General features: G+C 47.3%; 2 protein-coding genes and 1 pseudogene across 2 annotated transcripts in view; 2 read left to right on the forward strand and 1 right to left on the reverse strand.

Annotated features, from left to right (window-relative positions):
* LOC131483359 (zinc finger protein 585B-like) overlaps window positions 1-23,107 on the reverse strand; it is a 759,159-nt gene that overhangs the window by 495,394 nt on the left and 240,658 nt on the right. The window lies entirely within an intron of this gene.
* LOC118760750 (zinc finger protein 585A-like) overlaps window positions 1-23,107 on the forward strand; it is a 215,250-nt gene that overhangs the window by 108,195 nt on the left and 83,948 nt on the right.
* LOC131477977 (protein SOX-15-like) lies at window positions 21,491-22,289 on the forward strand (annotated as a pseudogene).

Genomic DNA, 23,107 nt, shown 5'->3' on the forward strand with positions numbered 1-23,107 from the left:
CCATCCCATATCAGAGCACCAGTTTGATTCCTGGCTGCTCCATTTCTGATCCAACTCCCTGCTTATTGCAGCTGGGAGACCTGGCTGAAGTACCTGGTTCCTAGCTTTAGCCTGGCCTAACCCTGAAAGATCTCTTTCCCTCTGTTACCATGTCTTTCAAATCAATCAATCTGCCATGCCTTCAGTGGAAGGTCCCTTGTTCCCTGTACTGTGACCTCCAGGAAGGTGCAGGTGCCCACCAGCATGGCCTGAGACAGGCAGAGAGGAGTGTGCAGCTGGCTCTGGGTCTAACCATGTGCTGGGTCACAGCAGGCTGTGGGATGAAGTGACAGAGGAAGTGGCACCAGGAGTCCATCTTGCAAGAACCAACAGAGTAAGGGGATGAGTCACCACATCCAGCCATGCATAGAGGCAGCAAAGGCAGAACCACAGAGCAGAATCAGGAAACTACCCAGGGGCAGGTCCTGTCTCTCCCTGGATGGGATGCTGGAGTCTTCCAGAGGTAGGTCCTGGTTAGCCCTTGGTAGAAGGTTGGGGTCCTCCAGGGGTGGGTCCAGCTTCCCTGTGTGTTGTTTCCTGCCCCAGGAAGACCATTATTCTGATGGGGGTGGGGCAGTGAGAAGGGAAAATGGCATCAAAGCCCCTGGAAGGCTCCAGCCCCTGACGCCAGTGGGTGGAAGCATGGTCCATCCTTGGAAAAACTGAATCCCTGAGTCAGGGGCAATCAGGACCTGCCCCTGCATGATTACAGCACCGAACATGGAAGAAGCCAAGCGCCCAACCCCGTGGGGGAGAGGACATCCCCAAGATGACCCCAGCCCCCAGCCAAAAGAAAGCAGAATCCATCCCTGAAGTGCGAGGGACTGACTTCCCCTGGAACACCTCAGCCACCACCCTTTGGGGGAAAGAAGACCCCCCACCAGGGAAGACCCTAGCCCCCAACCCATGGGAAATAGAGACACCTTTGAAAGACTCCAGCATCTGACCCCCAGAAGAAGCAGGACCTGCCCATAGAAAAACCAGTGGCAGATCTAGTTGGGGAAAGCTCCAGGAACCCCTGGGTGACATCAGCCCCAATCCAAGAGAAATACAACCTGCCCTTGGAAGACTGGATCAGGTTGGCTCTGGAACAGCAGATGGGGCAGTGGGATGGTCATGCTGGGTGTGTGTGGAGGGTTCGTGGGCCAAAAGGACCTGGCCCTGGAGCAGTGGATAAGCTGGTCGTGGCAGATGCACTGTAGGTGAGGGCAAGCAGACCCGGCTCCAGAGCAGCAGGCCGGAGATTGACTTGATGCAGAAGCCATATTGTTGGCCAAGCCTGCCTGATCCTGGAGCAGCTGTAGGGTGGTGGGAGGGCAGGTTAGAGGTGTGGGGACCCTGGCCGAGCCCCCCAGGCCCTGGATCTGATGGTATGAGTGGAAGAATTTATTCGAATATCCTACCCTGGACTCTGCGCCATTACTTCTTGCTCAGAGCACAGGAAATTCATACCAGTCCAGCCATCCACCAATCAGATGTAACCTGGCATTCCGCCTGAGAATCCCACCTCCAATCTTCCAGCCTCTTCCCCAAACCCGCCCACTCACAAATCATCAATAGGCATTCACCTGCAGTTGCCAATCCCCTGGGGCCTGCCCTCAATCCCTCCCAATCATCACCCCCCACACCTGGCAGACCAAAAGGCCCCCAGGCACGGTTCTCTCTCTTCTTTGCTCTTCCTCTTCTTCCAGCCACGCTACCCCTCCTCCCTTTCCCCTTCCCCTCCATCCTGTTCCTTCCCCACTGGAATAAACCTCCTAAGATTCCTTGTTGCGTCTGGTGTTTTCAGCTCATGGTAAAGAATCAGGTTGCGGGAATTAGCTGCACATAATAATATCATAATATCACATAAACTAGAACTCAACCTTTTAAATAACCAACAATGCGTGTTTGGGGCTTTTGGAGCTCCATTTGAATAGGTCTGACACAAAAGCAGCCAGAATGACAGTGGGTAGCTCGCTTGGCCCTGGAGCCGCCTGCAGGCAGTTTAGGAATGTGTGTGTGTGGAGGAGTGGGCAGAGAAGGGAGTTAGAAGGTGTTAGTCAGCTGCTTGGTGCTGGAGTGGATGGCGACTGGGTTGGCAAGGGCTCAGGGGGGTGCAGTCCAAACTGCCCTGTCCTTGAAACAATGAGCTCAGGAGAGCCAACCTGTCCTTGTAGCAGCCCACCAGTTGCCAGGGCGATGGACTGTGGCGGGCCCTGTACTTGCTAGTACATACAAGAATCTGGTCTGCGAACACCTCAAAGTTTCTTTTTGGGATCCTCCAATCATAGTGGAGGACTCAGAACTCTAACCAAGAAAAGACAGTAGACAGAACAGATCAATCCACCACCGCAGTTATATGTTGGCAGCGAAATACGGGACAAATGGAGACTTTATGATGGACTATGTCAATCAGTGGATTCTCCAACAACCTCATAGTGCCTGGAGTGGAGAGACTGGCAGTGATTCATAACTGGTGAACTACCAAAACCACTTGAGCAGGCCCGGCGGCATGGCCTAGTGGCTAAAGTCCTCGCCTTGAGCATGCCAGGATCCCATATGGGCACCAGTTCTAATCCCGGCAGCTCCACTCCCCATTCAGCTCCCTGCTTGTGGCCTGGGAAAGCAGTTGAGGATGGCCCAAAGATTTGGGACCCTGCTCCCGCGTGAAAGACCTGGAAGAAGTTCCTGGTCCTGGTTAGGGATTGGTGAAGTACTGGCCGTTGTGATCACTTGGGGAGTGAATCATTGGACAGAAGATCTTAATCTCTTTTTCTCCTTCTCTCTGTATATCTGACTTTGTAATAAAAATAAATGAATCTTAAAAAAAAAAAAAAAACTTGAGCAAGGAGCTCAGAGCATGCCCCACATTGGGGACCTTGCATGGGTGGGAGACTGGGTGGGGCTTCTCCCTCAATATTCCCTTTACCTCAGATATATGAAGGAAATAATAAAGAAATAATAGTCTTACCCACTTCCCTGTAGCCCTTGTACCTTTTTACCCTAATTAACAATTTAAAGATTGTCAAAAATATAATTTAAAAAATTATATAAAAAAGATTGATAGCTTTAAATGTAAAAAGTCTTTTTTCTATGCTCTTTTTTTTATTAGACACATCTACTAATACAAACTGTCAGCTCTTAGTGCGATAGCGTGGCAGTCACTTTCATGACTTGCTTACTAAGTTTTACAGACTGAGAGTGGAACTTTGCATTTTAAACACTTACAGGCAACACTGACAAGATTTGTATTGGATTTTCATTTGCTTTAGGCGAACTACGCAGCCAAACATGGTTTAGATGTTCTTTTCAGTGTTTTTGTTTGTTTGTTTGCTTGTTTGTTTTTTTGTTGACAACTTCAAAAATCAGACTTAAAAAACTTTGCTTTTTGACTTTTATCCCAATGGTGCTGTTTTGTTTTGGAATACTATTTTAGAAAAAAATCTTAGTGGAAATGGTATTTTGGAATCTATGAGTGTTAAATGTGGCTCATAATTTTGGCAACATCATGTGATGCTAACTTGTGTATTACACACTTAAGAGACACAATCTCAAAGTTTCAACCTGTGATGTAATTTGATGAAAAGAAGGTGGGGAAAGATGACTGACCATGGACAGTTGGTATATCCGAGTGTGTGATGAGATAGGGACAGAATGAATCAGAGCAGACAGCAGGAAGTGCAGAATTGCAAGGAAAAGTGTCCGAAGCTCCGTGGGGTTTGGGGATGCGGGGAAGGGAACAACTTTCACCCAGGCAAGAGAGCACTGCGAGAAAAACCTCTCAAGACAGCAATGTGCAGCCTGAGGTGGTGGAAATGGGTACCAGGGCCAAACAGGGACTCAGTCAATACCTTGTGGTGGGCCCTGCCCCGTGACCTAGCAGCTAAAGTCCTCACCTTGAAAGTGCCAGGATTCCATATGGGCGCCGGTTCTAATCTCAGCAGCTTCACTTCTCATCCAGCTCCCTGCCTGTGATGAGGACGCCCAAAAGCACCTGGCTTCAGATTGGCACTGCACCGGCTGTTGTGGTCACTTGGGGAGTGAATCATCAGACAGAAGATCTTCCTGTCTCTCCTCCTCTCTGTATATCTGACTTTGTATTGGAAATAAATAAAATCTTTTTTTAAAAGATTCATCCATTTTTATTACAAAGTCAGATATACACAGAAGAGGAGAGACAGAGAGGAAGATCTTCCATCTCATGATTCACTCCCAAAGTGAGCCGCAACAGCCGGTGCTGTGCTGATCCGAAGCCGGGAACCAGGAACTTCTTCCAGGTCTCCCACGCGGGTGCAGGGTCCCAAATCTTTGGGCCGTCCTCAACTGCTTTCCCAGGCCACAAGCAGGGAGCAGTATAGAATGGGAAGTGGAACTGCTGGGATTAGAACCGGTGTTCATATGGGATCCTGGAGCGGTCAAGGTGAGGACTTTAGCTGCTAGGCCACTGTGCCAGGCCCAGAAATAAATAAAATCATAAAAACAAAAAACAAACAACAAAAACAACAAGAACAAACAACCTTGTGGCGAGTCACAAGTTGATTCAGGGAAGACGCCAGTGGGAATCCTGACTGACCCATAAGAGATGGATGGAGGTAGAAGGACTCTTAGAACAGAACACAGATGGGATTAAAAAACAAAACAAAACAAACAAACAAAAAAAACAGAAAATGGCTCAGATAGTGAAGGAATAGATATACATTGTCATAATCTGATTCTTTTCTATTTTAGTTGCATTTTTTAAAAAAGATTTGTTGTTGTTGTTGTTGGATAGTTAGATATACAGAGAGGAGGAGAGTCAGAGAGGAAAATCTTCTGTCTGATCATTCACTCCCCAAGTGGCCGCAATGGCCAGTGCTGCGCTGATCCGAGGCCAGGAGCCAGGAACTTCTTCAGGTCTCTCACAAAGGTGCAGGGTCCCAAGATCTTGGACTGACCTAGACTGTTTTCCCAGGCCACAAACTGGGAGCTGGATGTTAAGTAGAGCGGCTGGGATTAAAACCAGCGCCCATATGGGATCCCAGCAAGTTCAAGGGGAGGACCTTAGGCACTAGGCCATCGTGTAGGGCCCAAACCCATTGTTTTTTATGACAATACTTTGTAATTTTCCAAGGTCTCATTTCAATTAGCATTTGAGTCAGCACAAGGTCATTTATCCTTAGGTGCCTTTAAAATGTATTTACTTATTTGGAAAGAGTTAGGCAGAGACATGAAAGGACAGAAACAGAGAGAAAGCTTCTATCTGGGGTTTCCTGCTAACAAACAATGGGAATTCTCAAGGCTGGACAGGGCAAGGCCCGGAGCCAGGCCCTGATGGAATATTCCTCAAACTGCATTAACAATAGCTAGTATGAATATTTTTAACTGTTAATAGTCAGTATCAGTGGTTACATTTTATGCTTTTATTTGAATGAAACAATTTATTACTAAACAATTTTCTCCAAAGAAAGCATATTTACTAGGTTATTTCAGAAGCTAATAGGAACCAATATGACGTCTTGGATGCAAGGACCCAGCCTGTGTGTGTCTAGGTGTGACTGACGTTCCAAGGGTGGGGTGTGGAGGGTGGAGTGCCCTGCCTTGAGTGCTCACCCAGCAGGGCTTCCTAAGGGATCCTGGACAACAGGGAATACTGCGTAATGCAACACTGGGCTCAGCACTGAGTGACCCCCGTCACAAGCTTTGATTGGGTACAAGCACTGGTTTCTGCACCAGGAGCAAGTAAACAGGGAGCCAGAGCAGCAATGATTCCGCTGTTTGTCTTGGCCTGTGAAAACATCACACCAAGGGCCCAGTGCAGAAGCCCAGGGACTAAAAGTCCTTGCCTTGCAAGCACCAGGATCCCATATGGGCATGGTTTCATGTCTCCACAGCCCCACTTGCCATCCAGCTCCCTGGTCCTGGCCTGGGAAAGCAGTCAAGGCCAGTCCAAAGCCTTGGGACCCTGCACCTGTGTGGGAGACATGAGAGGTGCTCGTGCCTCCTGGCTTCAGATGGGATCAGCTGGGGTGGTTGCGGCTGCTTTGGGAGTGAATGATCAGACAGAAGATCTTCCAGTCTCTCCTCCTCTCTGTACATCTGCCGTTCAAGAAAAATAAGTAAATCTTAAAAAAGAGAAAAATTCTCACTTTTCTATAGCCCTTGAACCTTTTACCCTAATTAACTATGTAAAGATTGTCAAAACTATAATAATATTAATAAAAACATTCCCCAGTATATTAAAAAAAGAGAAAAATTCAATGTGGTGGGCACAAAAGATCACCACAAGGCCCTTGGCACTTGCTCTCTGTTTAGTCCACATTTTCTTTCTGTGTTCAGTAGAACGGCCTTGTCCCTGCTGCCTCGGGGGAAGCGCATCTGCCCAGGTCCACTGTGCAGGCTGTCCTCCAGGTGACCAACGTGTGAGCCTGTTGTTCTGGAAGGTCTTCAGGTGAGCCTGCTCTCCTTCAGTGCGTTGATGGTCCCGTAATGGGGTGATAGACGCTGGGAGTGTTTCCTGGTGTCACCTCAAAGGTTGGAATGTACTGGGTGGGATCCAAACTTCACCCCAGAGCTGAAGAGAGAACTGAACCTAGATGATAGGTGGAGAAGGGTGGAAACTTGAACTTCAGTCTAAATCATGGGATTATCAAAATGACTCCATTCAAGCCCTTCCCAGGTGATCTGATTATGTTAATAGGCTCCAGGGAACACATTCCAATCCAATGAGTTCACTGTTGACAGGTCCTGGGGGTTTCTCAAATGAACTCACAGGGCAATATCTCTTTCTACACAAACTACCTCAAGGTGAAAAATACCGGGGATGGGGGTGAAGCTATTCACAGCACAGGGATCAAAGGCATAAACAGATGCAGGGAGTAGGACACCCCCGGGTCTGCTTTGGATGGTGCCTAAGAGTGACCAATCAGAAGAGCAACTGCGTGTGGGATGAGTCTAGGTGGCAGTTAGGCTGTCAGTTGACAGGAAGTACCGCCTCTTCCGCTAAGCCCTGCCCACCTCAGATACTTAAGGCCCTTGCCAAGGCAATGAGCTGGGATTCTCTCTGAGGAAAGTGAACTGCACAGCAGGTTTCTGCGCTGCACAGCTTCCCAGAGCATCCTGCGAGCATCCTGCAACTTTCAATCGTGACACGGATCGACAGAGCACTTGGGTGAGTGGGCCTGTCTTTTGTGTTCTGGATATTCCCGCGTTTTTGAGAGAGGCTCTCCAATAAACTTCAACCAAATAACAACACACACAAAACCACACCCAAACACACAACCAACACACACACACAACCAAAACAAACACACAGTCAACAAACACACACACACACATACACACACATACACACACACATACACAGCCTGTCTGTATCCCACCACAGCCCAAATCCGGTAGCCACAGGCTCAAAAATCTTTTCACGCCCCTTACTTGTAGATTTGAACACAGGCCAGGGAATTGCAGCTTACTTCTTATAATGTCTTTCTCAATGAAAACTAGGAATCACTCTAGTTTTTCTGAAGGGTCCTCCAGGCCTGACTCCCCAGATATTAGAACAGAATCGCCAACAGGATTTTTCGAATATCCCAGTGACGCCAACACTGTGCGAACACCCTCCACAGGGAGCACAAAACGTGACGCCAATTCCCTAATGGCTTCACGCCACAGGTCATTGGCACCAACACAACCATGCTCATCGATGCATCATACTTTATCTTTTGGAATCTCCTCCCCTAGGACAACCAATAGGGCATTATCATTCCGAGGTTACAATGTGGCACCTAGCTACTCCCAAACCATTACAGCACCCATTCAGCCTGAGTCAGACAACCCACGCCGTAGGATTCCTGCCAACTCAGGGAACTTAAGATCTCCCAGCCCCATGTGCCTCACTCTCTCTTCCATCTCGTCCTGCTCCTTGAGTAGCAGTTGTATCATTGTGGGGGAATCAGCCCCCCTGAATGAGGGAGCTCCTAGTGTGGCAGGAAATTCACCCTGTTCCTCCCCCATGAACCCTCTCCCACCACTGTCTCCTCAGTCTCCCAGCTACTCGCCTACCATCCCGAGATTTCTCCATCAGGACACCAAGCAGAGGCAGTTCTGCCTTGAGGAGAGGCCAGGCTCAGTGGGAGCAATAGACTTGGCCCTCATGTCTTCCATGGAGGAGACTGGGGTTCCATCTGAATGTTCTTCTGAGGGCTCACCAGAGACTGACTCCACGATCTTCACCCCACCTGGATCCCCTCACAATCCTTTCTTGAATCCCAGCAACCCCTTCACCATTCCAGATTCCCCCATGGGAATTCCCACATCTGCTGCCATTTCTCTAATGGCTTCACACCACCCATCATTGTCACCAACACGACCAAGCACATCTATACAAAATTGTCCCCCTTCTGGCACCTCCTCCCCTAGGACAACCAATTCTGCAGTGTCATTCGGTAGCCATAACGTGGCACCTAGCTACTCTCCAACTATGCCCACACCCCTTCAGCCTGAGTCAGACAACCCACGCCATAGGATTCCTGCCAACTCAGGGAACTTAAGATCTCCCAGTCCCATGTGCCTCACTCTCTCTTCCATCTCATCCCGCTCCTTGAGTAGCAGTTGTATCATTGTGGGGGAGTCAGCCCCTCTGAATGAGGGAGCTCCTAGTGTGGCAGGAAATTCACCCTGTTCCTCCCCCATGAATCCTCTCCCACCACTGTCTCCTCAGTCTCCCAGCTACTCACCTACCGTCCCCAGATGTCCCCATCAGGACACCAAGCAGAAGCAGTTCTGCCTTGAGAAGAGGCCCAGCTCAGTGGGAGCAGTAGACTTGGCCCTCATGCCTTCCATGGAGGAGACTGGGGTTCCATCTGAATGTTCTTCTGAGGGCACACCAGAGACTGACTCCACAGACTTCACCCCACCTGAATGCCCTCAGTATTCCCCCTTGGTTCCCAGCAACACCTTCACTGTGCGAGCATCCTCCACAGAGAGCCACACATGTGTCACCATTTCCCCAATGGCTTCACACCACCCATCATTGTCACCAACACCACCATACCCATCAATACATCATTCTTCCGCTTCTGGCACCTCCTTCCCTAGGACACCCAATTCTGCAGTGTCATTCCCAGGGCCATACTCTGAGTCCTCAGGGGTCTCCACCATCTACCACATGTTCACCCTTCCCTCAACGTGCAGCCCAACCTCTACCCAAGGGGAATTTCTCAGCTTCCAAGAGCAGTTGTGCAATGACTTGGATAATCTGAGCAACATCACACATGACTCACTTTGGGATGCCCAGACCAACCGAGGGCTCCCCATCCAGTCTCCCATCCCCTCAACCCAAGCACACAGATTCTCTCCCGTGGCACCTAGCTACTCTCCAACTATGCCCACACCCCTTCAGCCTGAGTCAGACAACCCATGCCATAGGATTCCTGCCAACTCAGGGAACTTAAGATCTCCCAGTCCCATGTGCCTCACTCTCTCTTCCATCTCGTCCTGCTCCTTGAGTAGCAGTTGTATCATTGTGGGGGAATCAGCCCCCCTGAATGAGGGAGCTCCTAGTGTGGCAGGAAATTCACCCTGTTCCTCCCCCATGAACCCTCTCCCACCACTGTCTCCTCAGTCTCCCAGCTACTCGCCTACCATCCCCAGATGTCCCCGTCAGGACACCAAGCAGAGGCAGTTCTGCCTTGAGGAGAGGCCAGGCTCAGTGGGAGCAGTAGACTTGGCCCTCATGTCTTCCATGGAGGAGACTGGGGTTCCATCTGAATGTTCTTCTGAGGGCACACTAGAGCCTCATTCCCTAGTGTTTACTTCTGCCTCCTCTGACTATGCCCCCTCATGTTCCAGTGCCCCATCTTCATTTGAACCTCGTTGTTCCTCTCCTTTTGCTCCTGGTCCATCACTGCCATCCCTCCTTCTATCTCCCATTTCACACTGCTCTACCCCAAGTGACTGTATGTTTGAGGAGAAGTTTGCTCTCCTGTCTCAGGGACCTGCTCTTTTCTCAGGCTTTTCAGATGGTTCTTCCACCATCCTCACTATCCCAGCATCCCCAAACCTTAATTCCCTTGCTGTTTCAACTAGCTATGCCCCAACAGTCCATGGATTTCCACCTGATTCAGGCCACCAGTTTCATGGATCTGCTTTTGAGTCAGGACCTTCAAGATCTCCCTGTCCTGTGTCCCTCAGTGTCTCTTCTATCTCATCCTCTTCATTGCCCACCAACATGACAGATGAGGGGGAATCAGCCCTCCAGACTCAGGGAATTTCTGGTGTTTCCAGAACTTCACAATGTTCCTCTCCCCCGACTGTCATCACATCACACTCATCTCTCCATCTTTCCTCCAACTCCTCTTGCACTTCCCCCACTGGCCCCACAATTCTTGGTGAGTCAGCCCTGCTGAACTCAAGGAGACTCAATTCTGCAGGAATTTTAGGCGCCTCCTCCCCATTGTCTGCCCTCACATCTCCAGCTCTCAGAGAATCTTCCATGTCCCTTAGCAACTCCCCAAGTGACCCCATGTGGACCATGGCTTCCAACCTCGAGGCACAGGCTACACTCTCCTCTCCTCATTTCCCAAGGGAGACTGCCCACCTGACAGGGCCGATACCTGCACCCCTGCAGGCCACTCTCAGTTGCTTTACCACATCCACTCCTTCTTACCCCAGAGTCCCTGGAGACTCTGCCATGCCCCACCTCGACACTCAGATTCATCCATCTCATGGATTGCTTCCTGAGAGAGCCACACACACCCACAACCACAGTCCCAGTCTTCCCTGCAACAGAGACCATTTCAGTGGTTGCCCTCACACTCACAGCTGCCCTTCCACTTGTTACTGTCATGGGGTGGCTCGCAGAAGAGGTGCTGGTAACAGGCACCCTCATCACCCTGGCCGCTATGCTCCTTGAGCACCCAGGGTCATCTCCCTAGCTAATGGCTGCCAGTGCCCATGCAGCCAGCAAGCCCCAGCTGCCTTCATGCCTGCAGGCTACCCTGCCAGTGTCATGGCTGGCTTTATCCTCTTTGGCTGGCACTGACACTGAAGGAGGAGCTCCAGCAGAAGATCTCTGCTTGAGAAAGATGATCCTGTCCCCACTTATCATGCTTCTTTCATTTACATGATGTATGTTTCCTTTCTGGCTTTAGCAGAAATGACAGGGTTCACAACATTCCAATCCTGTTCTTGCTGTCATTGGGCAAGACTCTATTCAGTCCTGTGTGTGGTCATTTTAAGTTCTGTTTTGAATTACACCTGTGCCAGGTGACTAGTACTCTTGGGGTTCTCATGGATGATTTTTGTGTAAATTGATGAGGAAGTCTGTGCATTGATTTTCTCTGTGCAGACAGACACCGTCTTGCAGTTTTTGTCTTTTATGGATGGATATGTTAGATTCATTGGGTTTGTGATGCTAAATCCACTTTGAAATTGGAGGTCATATCCTAGACGGTCTTGTTTTACCTCTGCATGCCGTACAGTGGAGCACTACACACTGATTCCGATTTGTAAGTCCTGATTGCCAGCAGTGCAGAGGAGCTCATCCTGAAAGACCTCTCAACCCCAAACTACAGAAACACTTGGTGTATATGTTGGCATGATTACAGAGAAAGATACCCATCCCTCTCTAAGTCTGGCAATCTAAGTATCCATCTTGAAATTCCTTCAGAGTAGAATGAGTTGTTCATGTCAGAATCAAGGAGAAATGATGGAATAAGACATGACTTGCAAATTTGTTTTCTGAATAATTAACTGAGAACTTAACAATTTAACTTTTGTGTATGAACAACCTAGGAAAACATTGACCAAAGTATCCAATGTTTTCTACAGATTTTAAGACTTGAGTACATGTATGGGAAACATGTATCTCTGAGATTTATGCATTTGAATGATATATACACTAAGAGTAAAAAATGATAGATCAACATGGTATATTTTCAGTTACAAATTTTATCAAACAAATGTAGAAGTTAAATTGGATTTGATATTGAATGTGTAACACACAAGAATATTGTTTCCCCGGTAAACAAATCACGAATGTGTAAATGATCTAAAAACATTTTGATTTCTTTCTACCATATGTCCAAAACAGCCTGTATGTCACATGAATTACAAACATATTGAGCTATGTAGCAGTTTTAATTTTTTTAAATCCATTTTATTGTATTGTTGTGGACAATCTTTACAGTTAATTGCAGTTAAAGAAAAAAAAAGGTTCAGGGGGATAGGGAAGTGGGTAGCAGTTTTAATTTATGAGTGTTCTTTTTTCAGCCAATTAGAATGTGTTCCTTCAATAAATTTTACCTTGTAGCAACACAGTAAGCACACATACAATACACATGATATGACAGAACAAGTAGTTTTTGTAGTATATATAGTTTTAAGTCTTTAGTTCTTTAGCTGATGTTTGAAAATAACCACCAGTTGACACTGCTTTTATTAATGTGAATTAGCCCTATTTAAATGGTTGTGTGTTTTGAAGAAGAGTACAGAACTGCAATTCACAAACACTTGAAGCAGCCATGACTGAAGCATAAACTCATGAACCAACAACAGGAGGGAAGCATTGACTCCATAGAGCGTTTTGAATGCAGCTGTAGGCTTTGAAAGCCACTTGCAGGATTTTGATCTCAGGGCCTTTATTTTTTTATTAAGACAGCAACTAAAACTGATAGCAATGCATGATCGTCAGACTTTTTGACATTTGGAAATTTGTATCAGAATGTTTCATATTAGTATAAGTTAAAATGTGCCCCCACCTGGCATCTGGGCAGTACCTTTGCTATAATCCCAACTGCCTGTTCGTGAATTTTCTTGACAGGCTGGGAAATACAGCCTTGGGTTGTACTTGGCCTTGTCTTACAACTTTTGTTGAAGTTGGATTGCAAACTTTGTGATTTTTTTTCTGACTAGCTTGTATAATATTTTTAGTTGTCTTAAACGGAATAGAATTATTTTGAAAACATTCAGTTATTTGAAAGAGAGAGATTTCTCTCATAGGCTGGTTCACTCTTCAGATGCTTGCTACAGTGAGAGTTGCTCCTAGCTGGGAGCAGGGATGGTAGGGACCCATAGATTGGAGCAGGACTGGCTGCCTCCCGGAGGGCACATTAGCAGGAAGCTGGAATTAGGCCTGCACCAGGAGCACAGCCCAGTTACTCTGATTTGGATGCACATATCAAATGGTACCATAACTTCTGTGCCAAATGCCTACCATTGCTCCGACCCTCACATTAGCCAAATGCATACATGTTTGTCATGCTATTGGTAGTGACTTTTCCATGTAATGAATGTGCTTGCCTTTTGCCAGTTTGGGCATTATGTTTCTTTAAAGGTGATCTGTCAGCTTTTAAATTTGTTTTGTAAATGCAGTCTTTATTTTCACTTGTGGAAAATATTTACATTTATCATGCATTTTTCTGAGTTGTTCTCTACTATGTGTTTAAACCGTCATGTCCATTTAACACATTTGATCGATTGTTTTGGTGATTTCATTTTTTTCTGAAACATAATGTTTGCAAAAATTGTCCTACATTTCTGTACTATCATTTGAAATATCATATTTATTTAAATCTTTATTCATAGCAAATTAGCAGGTTTTGGCTATCCAACAAGTAAGGGTCTAGATAAAGCATAAAAGATTGTCTTTTTTCATTATTATTTTTTGATGATATTGACAGAGTTGATCAGGGTGGAAAGTCTCAACTGTTAGGGGAAAGTGGGTGATACCATTGTTTCCAGATTTTCTTTTTCTTCTTGCTGCATCTGGCAGTAGAGAGCAGACCATGGGATAAGCCACACCCAGCCTCCTAAATGCCTTAGAACTCAGGAATGGGTAGCAGCCACCGTTTGTCAACCAAGGGTCCCTGATGTGGTGTGATGTTCTAGGCAAACATCCCTTCATACCTTGTCTCAGAAATGCTCTAGGTAAAACCAACTCATCCATGTCACATGCAAAAGAACTTTTTGAACTCAAGTCTCACATCAATCGTGAAGCAAAGCATATTTCTTTTCTTAAAATATATTTTTCTTTGATTTTTAAATTATATGGTACAGTTTCATATAGACTGTGATTATCCTCTACCAAACTCCCACCTCCTGACAGATTTCTCCCATTTTACTACAATGGTGTAGCACTTCAGAAGGAATCATAATTCTATCAGTCTCTTATTTAAGTGTACCCCGACATTGTTGGTACAGGCAATGTCAGACAGTCCGGCATCTCATTGTCTACACATGCCCAACAGTTTCACTGGGAATCCATGTCTCGTTTGGAAGCAGGAATGCATGGTTATTCAGTGGCATGTTATTTCATGGCGCTGTTATTTGTTGTTGTTGTTGTTGTTGTTGTTGTGGCTGGTGTTCTAACTCATACCAATTGTTGACTTATTTCATGACTTCTCAATTATGGAAATGTATAGTGATGGAGTACTGCGCTCTACCATATCCAGATGTGGGGGTATAATGCAAAGTAAATTTCAACCCATGATTTCCGGTTGGTTGTGGCTGTGCTGCTTAGGCTCCTCCCATGGTGTTTTTGGTAGATAGGTTGGGTGTTTCTCAGTTCAGATCCTTTCATGTGTAGGCTCATCAACTGTCAGGGTAAGGTCATAGTTCTTCTGCAGCTCAGTATTTGCTAAGTGAGTGCTTTATAATAGTGTTCAAACAGTTTTCAGAAGGTATCACCTTTTTTTAAACTTTCTAAAAAATGGTGAAAATCTCAGTTTAGAGACATTTTATTGAGAAATTGATTAAAAGTTCTGAAAATGATCCCTTCCTTTAAATACATTAATATACCATCAAGCAACCTCTTACAAACTCCAGAGATCCGTGCGTGTGTTCCCTAATATTTAGATCTCATCAGAGCTTGCTAAACATGATCTCAACAATCTGAAATAGTCATCAAGGACTTTTATTTTAGAAAGAGGCAGCTCTGAACTGAAATACAATTCAAAAAAAAATACTGAATTAGATATTTGTGGAAGCACTATGTTTGCTTCAGTATACATAAAAGAAATAGCAGCACTTGGTCAAGTTAGTTTTCAATTTTAGAAAACTAACACTTTAACAATATACATTACACACTACCATGCTGCTGAGTGTGATAATATTCATACTATCACCCATGGGCCCAGCTCCTCCTCCCACTTCCCCACCAGCACCAGAGTCTGGAACCAGGGCACTGGCCTGCCACTCCCCCACTCCTGCTCCTGCCTTTTCCCTGTCCTGCTTTGCTGTTTTAACCTTTTTTTCTCCCGGGGAGGGATGTTAGGGGGGTAAACTAATGAACATCTCTAAAGGAGGGGAAAAAAAAAGAAGAGCAAAAAGCCTGAGGGGGAAAAAAACACCTAACTTGTAACAAGTTCACAGCAATAAGCCTTTTTTTAAATGTTTTTTTTTTTACTTTTATTGGAAGGTCAGATACACAGAGAGGAGGAGAGACAGGAAGATATTCCATCTGATAATTCACTCCCCAAGTGACTGCAGTGGCAACAGCTGGTGCTGTACCGATCTGAAGCTAGGAGCCAGGAACCTCCTCCAGCTCTCCCAAGCGGGTACAGTGTCCCAAATCTTTGGGCCATTCTCCACTACCTTCTCAGGCCACAAGCAGGGAGCTTGATGGGAAATGAAGCTGCTAGAATTAGAACTGGTGCCCATATGGGATCCTGGCACATTCAGGGCAAAGACCTTAACTGCTAGGCCACTCTGCCTGGCCCAGCAATAAGCTTTTCCTCTCAAGATTTTGAATTGACCTGGGTTAATATAACTCTTCAGTTACTAATTTCAAGCAAGGATTACATTGCTGAGCTTGGTTCCAAAATATGTGTGTGTGTGTGTGTGTGTGTGTGTGTGTGTGTGTGTATTTGTGTGTGTGTGTGGTGCCACACAGTGTGTGTCTCAACATTTGTCTTTTGAAAAAGTTTGAAATTGTCATCATGTGTTATTATCTGTGTTTATTGATCAAAACATGTTTTTGATCTTGTTAATTAACTTTTAGAGTTCTTGTTAGAGCGTACTTTTATTGTTTCAAATGTACAGCTGACTTCACACCTTTGGTAAATGTTTTTAGAGTTTTTATTTGACAGTTTTCACATGACAATGTTATGTAATTAATCTGGTGTTTCCAACCCCTTTCTTCACCCCTCCTCTTGTCTCTCTCTCTGACACTGAGGACTCAGAGTGCACAGTTTGATCTCCAGACCTTAAATGTGTGGCTAAATTATTACCCTAATTATCTCCTCATGGACATCACCTTAAAACTGTCAGCATGTGCCCATGACTACAAATTTCTAGCTCAGTGCATTAAAGAATTGAGGGATAGACTTGAACATCCCCTGGGCTGACACCCCAAGGCTGCCTCTGTGGCCCACTTCAACCAGGGCCCAGGGAAAGAGTAGTGAGCTAGACAACAGGAGGCCTGTTCGTGTGGCTTTATCCAGTAACCTGTCTCAGGGAGACCCAGCAAGGCCAGTCCACCCTCAAGTCACACCTGCTTGCAACTTGGGAGGCCAGAAGACTGGGCAACCAGCTACCAATCATAGAAGTGGCTTTCAAAGCCTCTTGTCAGGTCTGCCAAGAGCCAGGTCACTAGGAATGGAACTTTCCTGGGGGTCAAAAAATCCCGGGGTAAGGACCATGGTTGGCCACCAGCTAGAAAGCCCTTCACTTTGCCCAGCCCCTGAAGTGTTCATTGCCATGGAGAAACAGCCTACAGTCAACAGCATCACAGGTAAAGCTGTATATTCCATCCAGAGTCACCATCTGTTCTGTATCAGCCTCTCTTTCAAGGCCTGCTCTCCTCTCTGTCCAGCCAGGTGATGGGAGTCAACGAGAGGTCTCCTCATGGGGTTTCACACTTCCTTTATGTCATCTCTTCCAGCACCCCACATGAATAGAAAGATGGTCCTGGGCCTCTCACATGCCTAACCAACTTCAGAATTTTCCTGGATGCATCTAGACTTAAAACTCGAGTGCACATGTATATGAGACATCAGAATCAGTGTTTGCTAGCTGTCACTGTAGCCATGAACGTCACTGTCAACTGGAGCCCTGGCCGTACTGTAGGCCCTTACTTTGCTCCTGCTAAGCTCAGAAAGACCAAAGCAATCACCCTAGCTCTTGCTGGCAGCCAAAGTCCCCATGAGCAGGGGGAGAAAAAGAGCATAGGACCAACCACAGGCTAGTTTATCTCCATTAGAATATGGTCAGAAACGTTTCTCTTTCCCACAACCATATATGTTATTTTGTTGCTTCTTTTTATATCTTGTTTCTTTCTTAAAGCCTTACTAGACAGTCTTCACCAGTCATCCACACATGTTGCAGCCCAAGTCTCCCCACTATGATCATACAAAAAAAGGCTGGGATGTTGGGGCTGAGTACAAGTGACCCTAGTTCCCTGCCAAAGCCAAATGGACACTCCATCCGAAGACTATGGGAATGCGGAGTCTGCTCGGAAGGTTAACACTTGCCACAATGATCCATCTGCCAGCACAGAGGCACCCTGAGAAGCTCCTCAAGACCCACCCTCAGAGACTGCATATTCCAGTGAGCTTCAGGAGGAACTCCAGCCATCCTTTCAAAGGGACTTTTGATGAATAACCCCTCCCTTCTCTCTTGTGTGACCACTCAATGTCTAGCCAAACCATTAATCAGTTTCTTTTGCATGGCTAACAACCTCCGATTCTTCCCCCACCAAACTGAAACCACCACCAAGAGAACACCATGCCCAAACTCAGCTTGAAGAGTCAAATGGGAGAAATGTCCTTGACTCCTACTGGTCTCCAGTCACCTGACCTCACTCTTTGTGGACTTTGGATGGCAGCTCAATGTGGGGCCCTGACAGTTGCTGCTACTTTTCATTGAATTCCTGGACATCACTCTGACCCAATCACCACCACTCAATCCAGCCTCCTTTCTGCCATCTACTAAGGAGCCACTCACTACACATTCCTGTCCTCAAATTACTGATATTTATTGGTCTCCTAGGAACAACCTACAGGATAAACTTCTCCCCTCACCTGATCTCACACTCTTTGTGGATGGCAGTTCAATGTGCAGGCCTGACGGACATCACTGTGTGACCTATGCGACAGTGACCTTGGACTCCATGCTTGAGGCACAGTGCCTCCCCGAGGAACACTTCCCCAAAGGGTTGAACTGTATGCACTGATTCGGGCATTAAAATTAGCTCAGGGGAAACGAGTCAATACCTACACTGACTCCAAGCATGCTTTTCTCATTGCTCACTCACACTCAGTCATCTGGCAGGAGAGAGGATTCCTCCCCACCAAGGGTAATCCTATTGCTAATGCCTCTTTGATGAACAGATTTCTCCAAGTTCTCTGTCTCTAAACACAAGAGATAATTCTTCACTGCCGGGGACACCAGTCTTCAATGTACCCAATGACACAGGAAACAAGAAAGCTGACCAAACTGCAAGGCGTCTGGCAAACCCAAGAGCAAGTGCCCCCATAATCTTCCTTTCTACTTCCCTTAAGCCTACCTACTCTCAACAGGAACGACAGGACCTGCTCACTTCCGGTGCCCAGGAACATCAGAGGGATGGATCTTCATGGGCAACAAGATCGCACTATCTTCTCATGCTGCCCTGCCCCTCCTCGCTGATATCCACAATTCTCTGCATGTGGGGCCTGACTCCTTATTCCAGTTTCTTACTCCATTATTCTCGTGTCCTAATATGTGTGGACTTCTCAAACAGATCCATGCTTCATGCCCAAGTTGCTCCATATTCTCCTCACAGGGAAAATAGATTTCACCCATATACTGACACAGAAGAAATTCATTACCCTACTTAAAAACATGACTGCTTTTCCGATTGGGTAGCAGCATTTCCAATGGCCAAGGAGACATCAGCAATGGTGGCAGAAGCCCTACTTAACTGCGTCATTCCCAGGTTAGGTTTGCCTCTGTCCATCCAGTCTGCCAATGGGTCTGCTTTCATCTCACAGGACACCCAACAGGTGTCAGAAGCCTTACCCATCACCTGGAGCTCAGATCCTCATGGGTGGATTGATTCTTCTGGGCCCTAATACACATGAGGGTCAGCCCTCGCAAGCCCCTTGGATGGAGCCCATTTGAGCTGATGTATGGCCGACCCTTCCTGGTTACCCACCAGCTCCCCACAAAGTCTCCTCCCTTGGCTAACTGTTTCCCTTCTCTCTGATTCTCAAGCTTCTCCGAGAACATGCAGACCTGTGTCTCCCATGTCCTGACCCAAATGCATCAGTGACCCGGATACCCTTGCTCTCCAACCCAGAGACTCGGTTCTACTCAAGACTCTTCACCCAGACTCACTTCAGCCACGGTGGACTGGGCCTCACATGGTGATCCTTACCACGCACACTGTGGCCAAACTTCTTGGTCACACCTCCTGGTTCCATTGTTCCCATCTAAAACCTTTCCAAACCTCGACCTCATCTCAGTGGAAGGTGCAACAGACAGGGCCTACCACACTAACCATTCAATGCCAAAGTGCCTCCCCTGCCTCCAACCTTACTCCTAATAATTCTCTACCTCACGTTAACCAAACAGACGAAATAATTCACACAGTTCAAGCAGCAACTTCAGTCTCGATATTGAGGCATCCACACTCATGTATTGGCTTATTCCAATACTCGTTCTGCTAGTAATTATATGTCTCTTATGAACTATTGCTCCTTGTTTTCCAAGGTTCTTTCAGAAGAAAATTCATAAAGCCCCATGGACTGCCTTCAACTAGATGCTGCTCCACCCCTACACTCTGGTGCCCATGGAGCTTCTTCCGGACCTCACACAGAGACAACAACCCCCTTCAGCAGGAAGCAGCCAGATAGATTTCTTCACCCTCTTTCCTATTACCAACAGGCTGGAATGATGGCTACCAAGGTGGCCAGAGATGGGTGGAATTTGCCTCCAACAAACCCGGAATGAATGGTGGAATTCTGGTGGGTCCCTCAGGCACTGAGACCACCATTGCACCAATGAGGAGTACAGATCCATATTCCCCCGCCAATAAGGGCAGAGGCGACCCCTGTTTCAGTTTCCATGTCAAGGAGAGTTTAAAAGGGTCCCTTCCCCATCTCTTCCATGCTCTTCTTCCTCTGTAGCCCACACCTTCCTGTCTGTCCTTTCTGCTGCATGGGGAAGGGAGGCCCATGAAATAAAGGCCATCTAAATTATTTTCATATATTTGGCTGAGTTATTCTTTCCCTGGTGGTCAGCGAATCTAACATTTGGTGAGCGGCGAATCTAACAATAGTTGATGCATGGATACACTCAACTGAAATCTTTAGCATTAATATTTTTAAGATTTATTTTGTTTTTATTTCAAAGTCAGATATACAGAGAGAGGAGAGACAGAGAGGAAGATCTTCCATCCATGGATTCACTCCAACAGTGACTGCAACATCCAGTGCTGTGTGGATCTGAAGTCAGGATTCCTCCAGGTCTCCCGCATGGGTGCAGGGTCCCAAGGCTTGGGGCCATTCTCGACTGCTTTCCCAGGTCAGAAGCAGTGAGCTGAAAGGGTAGTAAAACTGCCGGGGTTAGAACCGGTGCCCATATGGAATCCCGGCACATTCAAGGCAAGGACTTTAGCAGTTAGGCCACCGCACCGGGGCCAGCATCATTACTTAATAGAAATAGTTTTGTAATATCCAATAAAACCATGTTTTTCCTACATGAGCTAAATATTCTGTTAGAGGGATAACAAAATCACTAAAATAAGAGCTATTGTTACATTCTCTTAAGGAAATTCATTTATTTAACTGGTTAGGATTTTGACTTTAGTAACTGCATGCAATTTGTTAGTAGGCTTGTGAGTTTTATAGGTTGCATTTTTAAACAGTTACACTGACAGTTCAACATTATAGGACTAGCACTAGTTCTTCCATGAATTTCAAATTTATGTTTGGCAAGCAACAGGAAACTAATCGATGTACAGTGTTGATTCTGAAATAGAATTTCAGACATGGTGTATTTCCTGAATTTAGTAGCATTCATGTGGAGGTCACTTTCATTGAAAATAGAGTCCAGCTGCTAGGCCTGACTGCTCAGATAGCTCGGCCTCGTGTGGGGAGGGGGTGTGGTGGCCTGAGGGGCTGGGAAGAACAGGACACCAGCTTGGCCTCAGGGAGAAAGGGGTGTTGGAGGCCACCCTCTGGGAGGGGCTTGGGAGGAGTCAGTGTTTAAAGCTGTTCCCCCATCCGGCAGCCAGCCTCAGATCCAACCCAGGTGCGAGAGGCCTGTGGCACCAGGGTGCCTTGGCAGCGTCCAGGACGGAGCAGCGCTTCTCACCTTCCCAGAAGGTTTGTCAGTCAGGTCACAGCAACAGGGACGGGGGCCGATGGGCGGACTTTGAAAAAACAGTTAAGAACACCTCTCCAGGGACACCGGTCAGCAGGTCCTGCTTCTGTCTCCACAAGGCGTGCCAGATTGGCTGGGAGCAAAGACTCCATTTCAAGAACTCCGGACTTGCAGGTGGCCTGTGCCTTCCAAGGACCTGGCTTTCCTTGTCTGTGACTCAGTTTGGGGAGGACACATATAAGGGTCCACAGCTCACCTGGAGGAGACCGCCTTTAGGATGCCTTTCTGCCTCCCCATGGCACTACCTGGATCCTCTCACACCCAGGCCTGGAGCCTGGAGCCTCCTGCTCCCCCAGCAGACACCAACTCCCCAATTTTGGGACTCCAGAAGCCGGAGGGCGCTGGCAGCCCGGGAGCTCCGGTCTGTGCTGGGCTGCCCCAGGAAAAGGTGAAGCGGCCCATGAACGCCTTCATGGTGTGGATCTCCGCTCAGCGCCGCCAGATGGCGCAGCAGAACCCCAAGATGCACAACTCGGAGATCTCCCAGCGCCTGGGCGCGCAGTGGAAGCTGCTGGGCGAGGACGAGAAGCGGCCCTTTGTGGAGGAGGCTAAGCTGCACCGCGCCCGGCACCTGCCTGACTACCCCGACTACAAGTACCGACCTCAGCGCAACACCAAGAACACCGGCGCTGGGCTATCCAACTCCAGCCAAAGAAACGGCGGCCAGCCCTGGGGACCAGGTTTCATGACCACCCCAGTGAGCAGGGGTTTTGGGTACCAACCCATAACTACTCAGCCTACCTGCCAGGTCATTACAGCTCCTCCCACTACAAAGCTGAGGTGCCCCTGCCCTGCTCCATCCCTCAGAGTGACCCAGAGCAGCTCAGAGCTGAGCTGCTGCCTTCCTACAACCCCTACCCATCCCCTGCCTCCCCCGTCACTACAGTTCCCCTGTGCCCGGAGCTCCCCTGCCCCTCACCCACCTCTGACCCACATGGATGTGGATCTAACAGTAGGACCGCCCCCCGGCCCCCCACACCTGTTTATACAAAGCAGTCTTGAATTAACCAAAAAAGAAAAAAGAAAATAGAGTCCAAACATTTGGGGTTTCTTCCATTATCTATAATCTTATGATACAAATCTTTTAACAGGCTGATACTAGGACTCTATGGTCATAAAAACAACTGAACTGTAGTCAGTTTTCCTGCTCCATTAGGAATAGTGTATCTGACAGTAGGAAATTGTATGTGTGTGGAACAAAGCCATTCATTTCGAGATGACTGCTAGAGTTTAGACTGTCATGAGAATAGTTGGCTTGCAAAGCTCCCTGATAATTTGTCAAAAAACGTTTTGTGTATTTATTTCCATAGAGAATTGCATATTTTGGTGCTCAATCGCTCCAGCCAGCAGAGCCAGTACCGTGGACAGGGAGAGGGTCTGGGGATGAAGCACCCACAGGAGACCAGCGATGGTAGAAGTCCCTGTGAAGTCTCCCTTCATTGCTCCTTGCCCTCTCCTTATGTACTCTCCCCTCCACGTCTTCATTTAGCAGGAGATTGGATACAAGTGAGTCCAATTAGTCTAGGTGTTTTGAGCCATAAGCCCAGTTCCTGTTGCTGCCCAGCTTAAGGAGCACTAATTAATTCCTTAGCCCACAGCACTCAATAGATCCTAAAATACGTGCTCCGGCTTGTGTAGCAGGCTGGCACCTAATGGTCCTCGGAGCAACCACGTGCAGGTGCGTGATTTACGGCTAGGAACGGTCCCAATCTGGGATGCCACAGCTGGGATGAGGTTCCCACCAAGG

This window comes from Ochotona princeps, chromosome 25 (genome assembly GCF_030435755.1).
Source record: "Ochotona princeps isolate mOchPri1 chromosome 25, mOchPri1.hap1, whole genome shotgun sequence".
Taxonomy (NCBI): Eukaryota; Metazoa; Chordata; class Mammalia; order Lagomorpha; family Ochotonidae; genus Ochotona; species Ochotona princeps.